This window comes from Centruroides vittatus, unplaced genomic scaffold (genome assembly GCF_030686945.1).
Source record: "Centruroides vittatus isolate TY-2023 unplaced genomic scaffold, ASM3068694v2 contig_439, whole genome shotgun sequence".
Lineage (NCBI taxonomy): Eukaryota > Metazoa > Arthropoda > Arachnida > Scorpiones > Buthidae > Centruroides > Centruroides vittatus.
In genome coordinates this window covers 766,722-774,421 of record NW_027122239.1, presented here as the reverse complement: position 1 = coordinate 774,421, position 7,700 = coordinate 766,722, and the positions used below count along the sequence as shown (strand labels likewise).

Below are 7,700 nucleotides of genomic sequence, written 5' to 3'. Positions count from 1 at the left end.
AATATATTAGACAAGTAATGCGACATCAGTGTAGGGTGGTACCATACAAATGGAACACGCACCATGAAAGCACGAAAAACGAATAATGTGTATTTTTTTAATTAAACATATTCTAAAACAGCTGTTGATTGCCATGGAGACCTTATAAAAATCAAAAAAAAATTTATTATTCTTTTTAACCATTTGACCTAATACAATGTATATATAAGGTAAAGTAGTGCTTAGGAAAAAAAATAAAAATAAAAAATTCCTTCCTCCCTTAAGGTAGAAAGAGCGACTGCATCATGTCATTTGTGTATTGCAGTTGATCATTTAACCCATAGTCAAATGTAATTATCTTGGGAAGAGAAACAGAATTCCCACCAAGAATTCTTTTTATTTTATTTTTTTATTTTTAATTTTTTTTTCTGTGGGTTGGAAAAGTAAAACTGTTACTGTAAATCCATTACACCGATTGGAGTATATAGTGACAGTACTTTTACTTAAACAGTCAAAAGGGAACAAAGTGAATTAACTAAATTGAATAAATGTTAGGGGGAGACTTTTCACAGTTGGGATACTTGGCTAGATGGGATCAGTGGGAGTATGAAGAAAGAAAAAGAAAGAAAGAAAAAAAAATAAAATAAAATAAAAAACAAAAATAAAAAAAAGCACAACTTTTCTCTTAACATGTTTGATGGGTAGGAACTTGTCATTTGGAATATTTAAATATTTATATTTTTCTTTAATTGATGCTATTTATTTTTCTTTAATTTAAATTATATTAAAATTAATTAAATGTACAATTTAAATTAGTATAATTAAATTAAATCTTAAGCTGAATGTATAATATTAATCAAAAATTACATCATTACAGAATTAATTTGTTAAAATTTGAATTAATTAGTTTTGGATTTTATGTCTAAAACAGTTAAATTTTAATTTGTTTTTTAAATAAAATTATTCGTTTTTAATCGTTTTCATAACGTATAATTTATAAAAATTGATTTTTTAAAAATTGTAATTTATGAAAATGTAAATTTAAGATAGTTTTCACTATGAAGAAAAAGCTCTTCGAGAGAATCATTTTTAAATTTTATTTAAATTTAAAATTTTTTTTTTAGAAATTGTAATTTTTAGTTTTAAAAATACAATACTCAGTAATAAATTTGCAAAAGATGCACACTTAGTTTTCCAAAAGAAAAACAGATAGAAAATCCATAACTCAGTCTGTCAATTCTTGTTTCATCGATCGTTCACTTGTTATAGTAATTGCAGAGAAAATATTCTTGTCAACAGAAACAATTGATTATCCATGTGACGTAATAATAGCCTCCAGTCTTCTATTCATTCTTTCATAGTCCCAATGGCACTTTGTATTGACTTAACACCACTGCAATGACTGTAAAGTGTATAAAAATATTATTTAACAAATATGAATTGGTAAAAAGTAGAAGAGAAGGTCACACAGTTGTACACTTAAGTAATGGATAGCTACAGAAGTTTTCGAGTTGTTTGTATTGACTGAATGCTGAAGATCCAAACAATAGCAGCAGTTCGTTCTTGTGTAAAAGTGAAAGATGCAGTATAGATTGTGCAGGGTAAGACATAATAAGTAATAGATATGCAGAAGAAAACAATTCAAAGAAATGGTGCAAATGGTAAGAGTGGAATGATAAACAGATGGAAATTCAAAGTGTTAGATAATCAGTAGAATTTAGGAAAGTTGCCACAATTTTCTTTTCCTGCTTTCTTTTAAACTTGGAAAAAAAGACTGTTATTTTAATAAAAATAAAAGTGTTAATTTGTTGTTAAAGGTAGACTTAGATGTTTACAATTAATAACAATGTGTATGCTCTGGGATAAAAAAGATAATATGAAATTAATAGGCTTACAGCAATAACAGATGCGTATAAATGGCTGGAGAAAGATAAAAATCAATCAAAATGGAATACAAATAAAGGAATTAGATGTGTTATTATTGATGTTTCATTAATAAAATACGCATTTAACAACAGAAACTACAAGTGATCTGTCAACTTGATTAAAATCATCTCATTCTAGAGAAGAGCATCTTGAAAATTAAGCAAGAAGAACAAACTTTCCAGTCAAAACTACAAAGTTTGTTCTTCTTAATTTTAAGATTACAAAGTAATTTATATTAACATCTCTGACTTAAACGGCACTATGAATCATTGTCAGTTTTATTTTGCATCAGACTTTAATGACAGATAAATCTACTCTTCTAGAAGTGTTGATTGATTGACATGCAATTGCACTTTCCTATAAAAGTATAGCAGTAAGAGGGAGAAAAAAATAGTAATAAAGAACAACATTTACTTCGATTTTTTTAAAAATAATTTTCATATTTTTCTTGCTCTAATAATTTAGTAGCAACCTAAGTCTCATTAATGTTTTGATCCAAAATAATCTTCTAATTTTTATACGTAATGGTTATTTTGTAAATTAGAAAAAACCGCAAAAAAGTGTAATTCATGTAAAAATGTAACATTCCATTAACTTTGAGGAGAAGAAAAAAAGATAAAAATCATAGTAATAAGCAAGAAATTAATCTGCATAAGTTAGGTTTTTTTTCTTCATAACATCTTATCTGATAAACTTACAAATTGGTGTTTTAGGAGGCATTGAAATTCCGTTTAAGAAAGAAGGCGATGACGTAAATTTGGTACGTTTTTGACAAGGCGAGCTGACATTGTATAAGATCTTTTCCCATCCCACATGTCAGTTGGAGCTTTCGCTAGTTATCCACATTTTTGTGCGATCATCTTTTGTCATATGACAGACAGTCCTGACACATGAAGGTTCGTTATGCTTTTCTTGCAAGAAAAAGAATACTCAAAATTTTACGTTGTCTTTTTTTCCTATTCATTATATATTTTTTTAAGAAAGGAAATCAGAATAAAGACCATATTTTGACTATAATAAATATCAGCTGAAATCTTCTTTGGAATTTATTTTAAATTTTACATTTTACTACTTTCTTTTTAAATACCTATAATTCATGTTATAAAAATTTATTTTTTAAAATTATTAAAATATCCAGCTTAATTATAATTAAGAAATGCATTTAAATGCAATTAAATTTTTCAAAAAAAATGTTAATTTCATTTTATTCTGAAATATATCGTTAATTCTGATTATTGAAATGTATCTAAATTTTTAATTGTTGAAAAAGATTAATTTATTTGTAATTTTTAAATTATTACATTTCAACAATTATTGGCGAAATGTACAAATAATTTTTAAAATATATTTATTTAATTGCAATTAAAAAATTTTGAAAACTACATTAAACTGCTTTATTAAGAAAGCGATTATTCTATTTAAAAATAATTAATTCTATTCGATTTTAATTAATTAAGCACGACCAAAAACAATAAATTTTAGCAAATTAATACGAAATGCACTTTAAAATCAATTTTATTTATTGTTTTACGTAAAAAGTACATTAAATATTTATCTTTATAATGTTAATACTTTATCACCAATTTATAATTTAATATAGAGTTTAAAATGATAAATTTTATTATTTCAATTTTAAAAAATCCTTTATTATGGTTTTATTTACAAGTTATTCTTAATTAAGTTTTAACGTTAGCCTATAACATATTGAAGCGAATTTTAACACACGCTACGTAAAGAATTTCGCTCATCAGAGTATAAATTATGATTTCAAGGGAAAAACTTTCTCTTCTCAGTTGTATGGATCGAAACAACTCTTTAAATTGTCGTTACTGATGTCGATTTAGGGCAACAAGTGTCACCTGTCTACCTGGAAGTACAGTATATCGAGTTTCTGATTTTGATTTGTCTATCACGAGAACAAAATGAGTCATTCCAAAATCAATTTATCGAATTAATGGCTATCTAATCTCTTATAAATAAGGTGATTACGATAAAGATTCGATTTATTAAATAATCGAATAATTGATTTTTACAATAAATGCTTTTTAATGATTTTCGAATGATTTATTTTAAATTCGAATATAGTTATTAATAATTAAAGATTTAATTGGGTTTCCATGCTTTTATAGAAATTGGAAAGAAAAAATGAATATAGAAAGAATAAGGTATCTATTTAGCTTTCGGCTATGTCACTGATAGAAAAATTAGATTTTCATATATGCCATCTTTATCCTTAGGCAACTGAAGATATACGTTTTGATAAAGACTCGGATATATCTCAAAGATTTATTCCCAGATTTTTTCCCTAAATCAGGATCGAACGGAATTTTTACAGTTCGTTGCCTAGCCTTACAGGCTCCAGGGGAGTGTATGGTTTATATATTAATAACTTATTGATCCCTATTTAAATTTCCTCTTCTATTAACTTCTATAATATATTAATAAATAATTACCCTTCTTTAAAATTAATAAACTAGGTGAACGTTTGCTCGATCTTTTGCATTATAAATTTAATAAAGAGAATTTTGCATATTGCTCAGAAAAGCAGAAATTTTATGCAAGATCTTTGTAGGGATTATCGATATAGGGAAGTTGATACGTCAAATTTTATATTTGATCGATACGTAACCAGAAAATTGATTAGAGAAAAATAACGTGACGAGTTCGTGAATTTTGTAAAGTTTTCACTTAATTATTTAATCATACTTATACAATAGAAAGATTTATTAATATCATAATCATACCTAAAATCGTTTCAAAAATTGTTAAAGGGGGTGGACAGTTTTATTAACAATTTTGACGAACCTACAAAAGAAAACAATATTCCCTTAGATAATAATAACAGAATTGTATACTTCAGTAAATCCTTGTTGTATTGATCTATCAGAAACAGAAACTTCACATTAAAAGATGAAAATAATAATTAATAATCAAATTATTCTTTTTGACATTCATCCACGGGTTCAAAGTCAATCTCCAGTTTGTACTTGATTGTCAACTTGCTTATTGTGAAAATGAAGCATGATAATGATTGATTATATATCCAGTATATACATTAGATAAATGTTTAGCGACACACTCCTGGCTCATAAATTATCGGGCGATAATGGAATTGTGGGAGGAGTGAAATCCATCATGGATCTTGCACTTTTAGCAAAACTATTGTTATTTTTATATTAAGTCAAATTTCAAAATGTACAATTATTAAATAAGCAAAATATATCAAAAGTCGACTTTGTGACTTTTCATGTTTATAACTTTGTTTTCCATTCACTTGCCACTTATGAAACTTTGTTTCTTAATATATCCATGCCATTTAGAATACAGAAAACGCACTTTTATATCATATAAACCCTTAATATGTAGTAAAATCCCGTAAAATAGTAAGGAGCATATTAAACTTAATATTTGTTTTTTAAATGCTAACTAATGTGGATTAATGTTATTAAAATTTAATCACAATTAAATTTGTAAACATTTAATGTCAGCAATAATACAGTTTACTTTTTCTAAAAATATAATTTTTGATTAATTATAACAGAAAATCATTTAATCACATCTCTATGACACTAATATGAATTATTATTTAACATTTTTAAAAACATGAATACTGGCTATATTTAAATTTAAATACGTGTAAAACTAAAAAATGTCAGCTACTAAAACAGCTAAATATCTAAAATATAAAATCTATTTATTAAAGAGTAAATTATTGATTTAAAAAAAATACTCGAATTCTTTCATAATCATTAAGATTTGCTTATTAAAAACAAGATAAAGTAGTTATTAAATATAAAAATAACCTTCTTAGTTCAATTTTCGTGTTATATAAGTAAATATGACATAAGTAAAATAAGTCGATTCAGCAGCATTACGTTCTTAATACGTGTATTGAACGCCTACAGTAATTGTCCAGCACAACTTACTAACAAACATTGTTAGCAGTTGGTAACGCTTGACCACAGTTATCTAATTACTGCACTTGTTCAAAGTGTATATACCATTGAAAGGATGTCAAACTCGCAGTTAGTCACTTCCACACAATTCATCAACAATTTACTCTAATATAAAGAACAATTATTATTAGGATTACATCGTTATTTTTCTTTCTATATTAGACGGAGGAAGATAATACAACTTTCAGTAGACACAGACTGGACAATAAATATTTCACATCATTGTTTGAGTTATCATTATATATGTGTTCCATCCAATCTGATAAAATGTAGGAAAAACACTAAAACGTACCGCTATATTTTCCTTTGATGGCGAACCTCTTCACAAATAGAGAATCATTTTCTTTCCGGTCCGAAATGGTAATGTCCTCTATAGAGCATGCTCAGAAGTAAATGGTAACCTCAAACAAAACCAATTTTTCAGACTATGGTAGCATCAACAATACACTTTATAGTGGCTTTAAAGCATCTTAACCAAATGACGCACCATTGACTTAGATTAGGGGAATTTTGCTTACCCTATTATAGCCAAGGGGGGAGAAGATTCAAAATATAAAAAGACTATACTACCGAAAATTTCAAAAAATACTCTTCAACTTCCCCCTCTCTCTCTTTCGCTTCCTCTTCTTTCTGGTGATGCTTGAAATCGTTCAGTTTGTATTTTTAGCCTTCAGAATCTAGATATATATATATATAAATATAAGTCCTGTGGAGTTAACTATAAAAGTAAAAAACATTTAAGAGTCAGAAGAAAATTCACTTTGTTTTCTAACGACCAACTTTCGATGGTCTAAAAAAGTCGTGATTTCTATCAATGTAAATAATAGAGTTTGGAAATGGACAGTTTCCATTTTTACGTAAAAGTAGAGAAGTCTTCTTTGTCTTTACGTTTTTCCAGGTCGCTGTGCAGTAAACGGAGCTTCCCACTTTGAATTTTGGAATTTTATTATCGTAAGGTACGTTGTAGAAAGAATCCTATGTGACTACTAAAAGAGCCAAAAAGCTCCCTTACTCGTCGACTGTATAAAATAACTCAATTGAAATAAAAATTTATTGTAACTATTAAATGTTAAAATAATAATTATTTAAACTATCGTTATGGCTTTGATTTTATTTTATTTTATTTTTATTTTTATTTCACAATTATTTAAACAAAATTTGTAATATGTTTAAATGCTAAATAGTTTAATTTCTTTTTTTTCTTTCCTTCTAAAGTTTATCAATTTTTTTTAAAAAAATTATTAAACTTAATTACAATAACTACTTATTTTTTAAATCATTATTACTTTTTAATTTTAATACGTTTATAATATTAATAACGTGCAGTAATTTTATGAAAGATTTAAGGAAAATTTTCTATTTAGTTTCGATTATGAACTTTATAAATTTTATAGGGATTAAAAAATGAAATTGATTGTATTTATAAAACAGATTAAATTTTGCTTTTAAGTTTACTGAAAAAGAACAATTTTTAATAGACGACGTTTTAATTCTAATCAATTTCAATAATGTCGATTAGATTAATTACAATTAAGTAAAAACAAATTAAATATAATTAAATAAATACAAATTCAAACGTTGTTTATTTTTATCAATTTTTTAAAATGATATTATTAGAGTATTTTAGCTTTTTATGCTAGTTTTATTGTACTTTATGAAAATATTAATCACAGGGATGAAATTACGTAATTTTTTAAAAATTTAAAGAATTATTAAGGACAAAATCAAACAAATAGTTTATAGTTTATCAGTTATAATTGTTCGAACTTCGAAGGAGGGATGAAGTTTCTTAACTTTTTGAGTATTTTAAAACGATTTTTTTTCTTTTAAACATCCTGA

General features: G+C 25.8%; 1 long non-coding RNA gene across 1 annotated transcript; it reads left to right on the top strand.

Moving 5' to 3' along the window:
- Positions 1-1,291: 1,291 nt before the first annotated feature.
- Positions 1,292-2,813, top strand: LOC136977092 (uncharacterized). The gene is made up of 2 exons (XR_010881028.1): positions 1,292-1,580; positions 2,619-2,813. It is a non-coding gene; the product is annotated as an uncharacterized lncRNA (long non-coding RNA).
- The last annotated feature ends 4,887 nt before the right edge of the window (positions 2,814-7,700 follow it).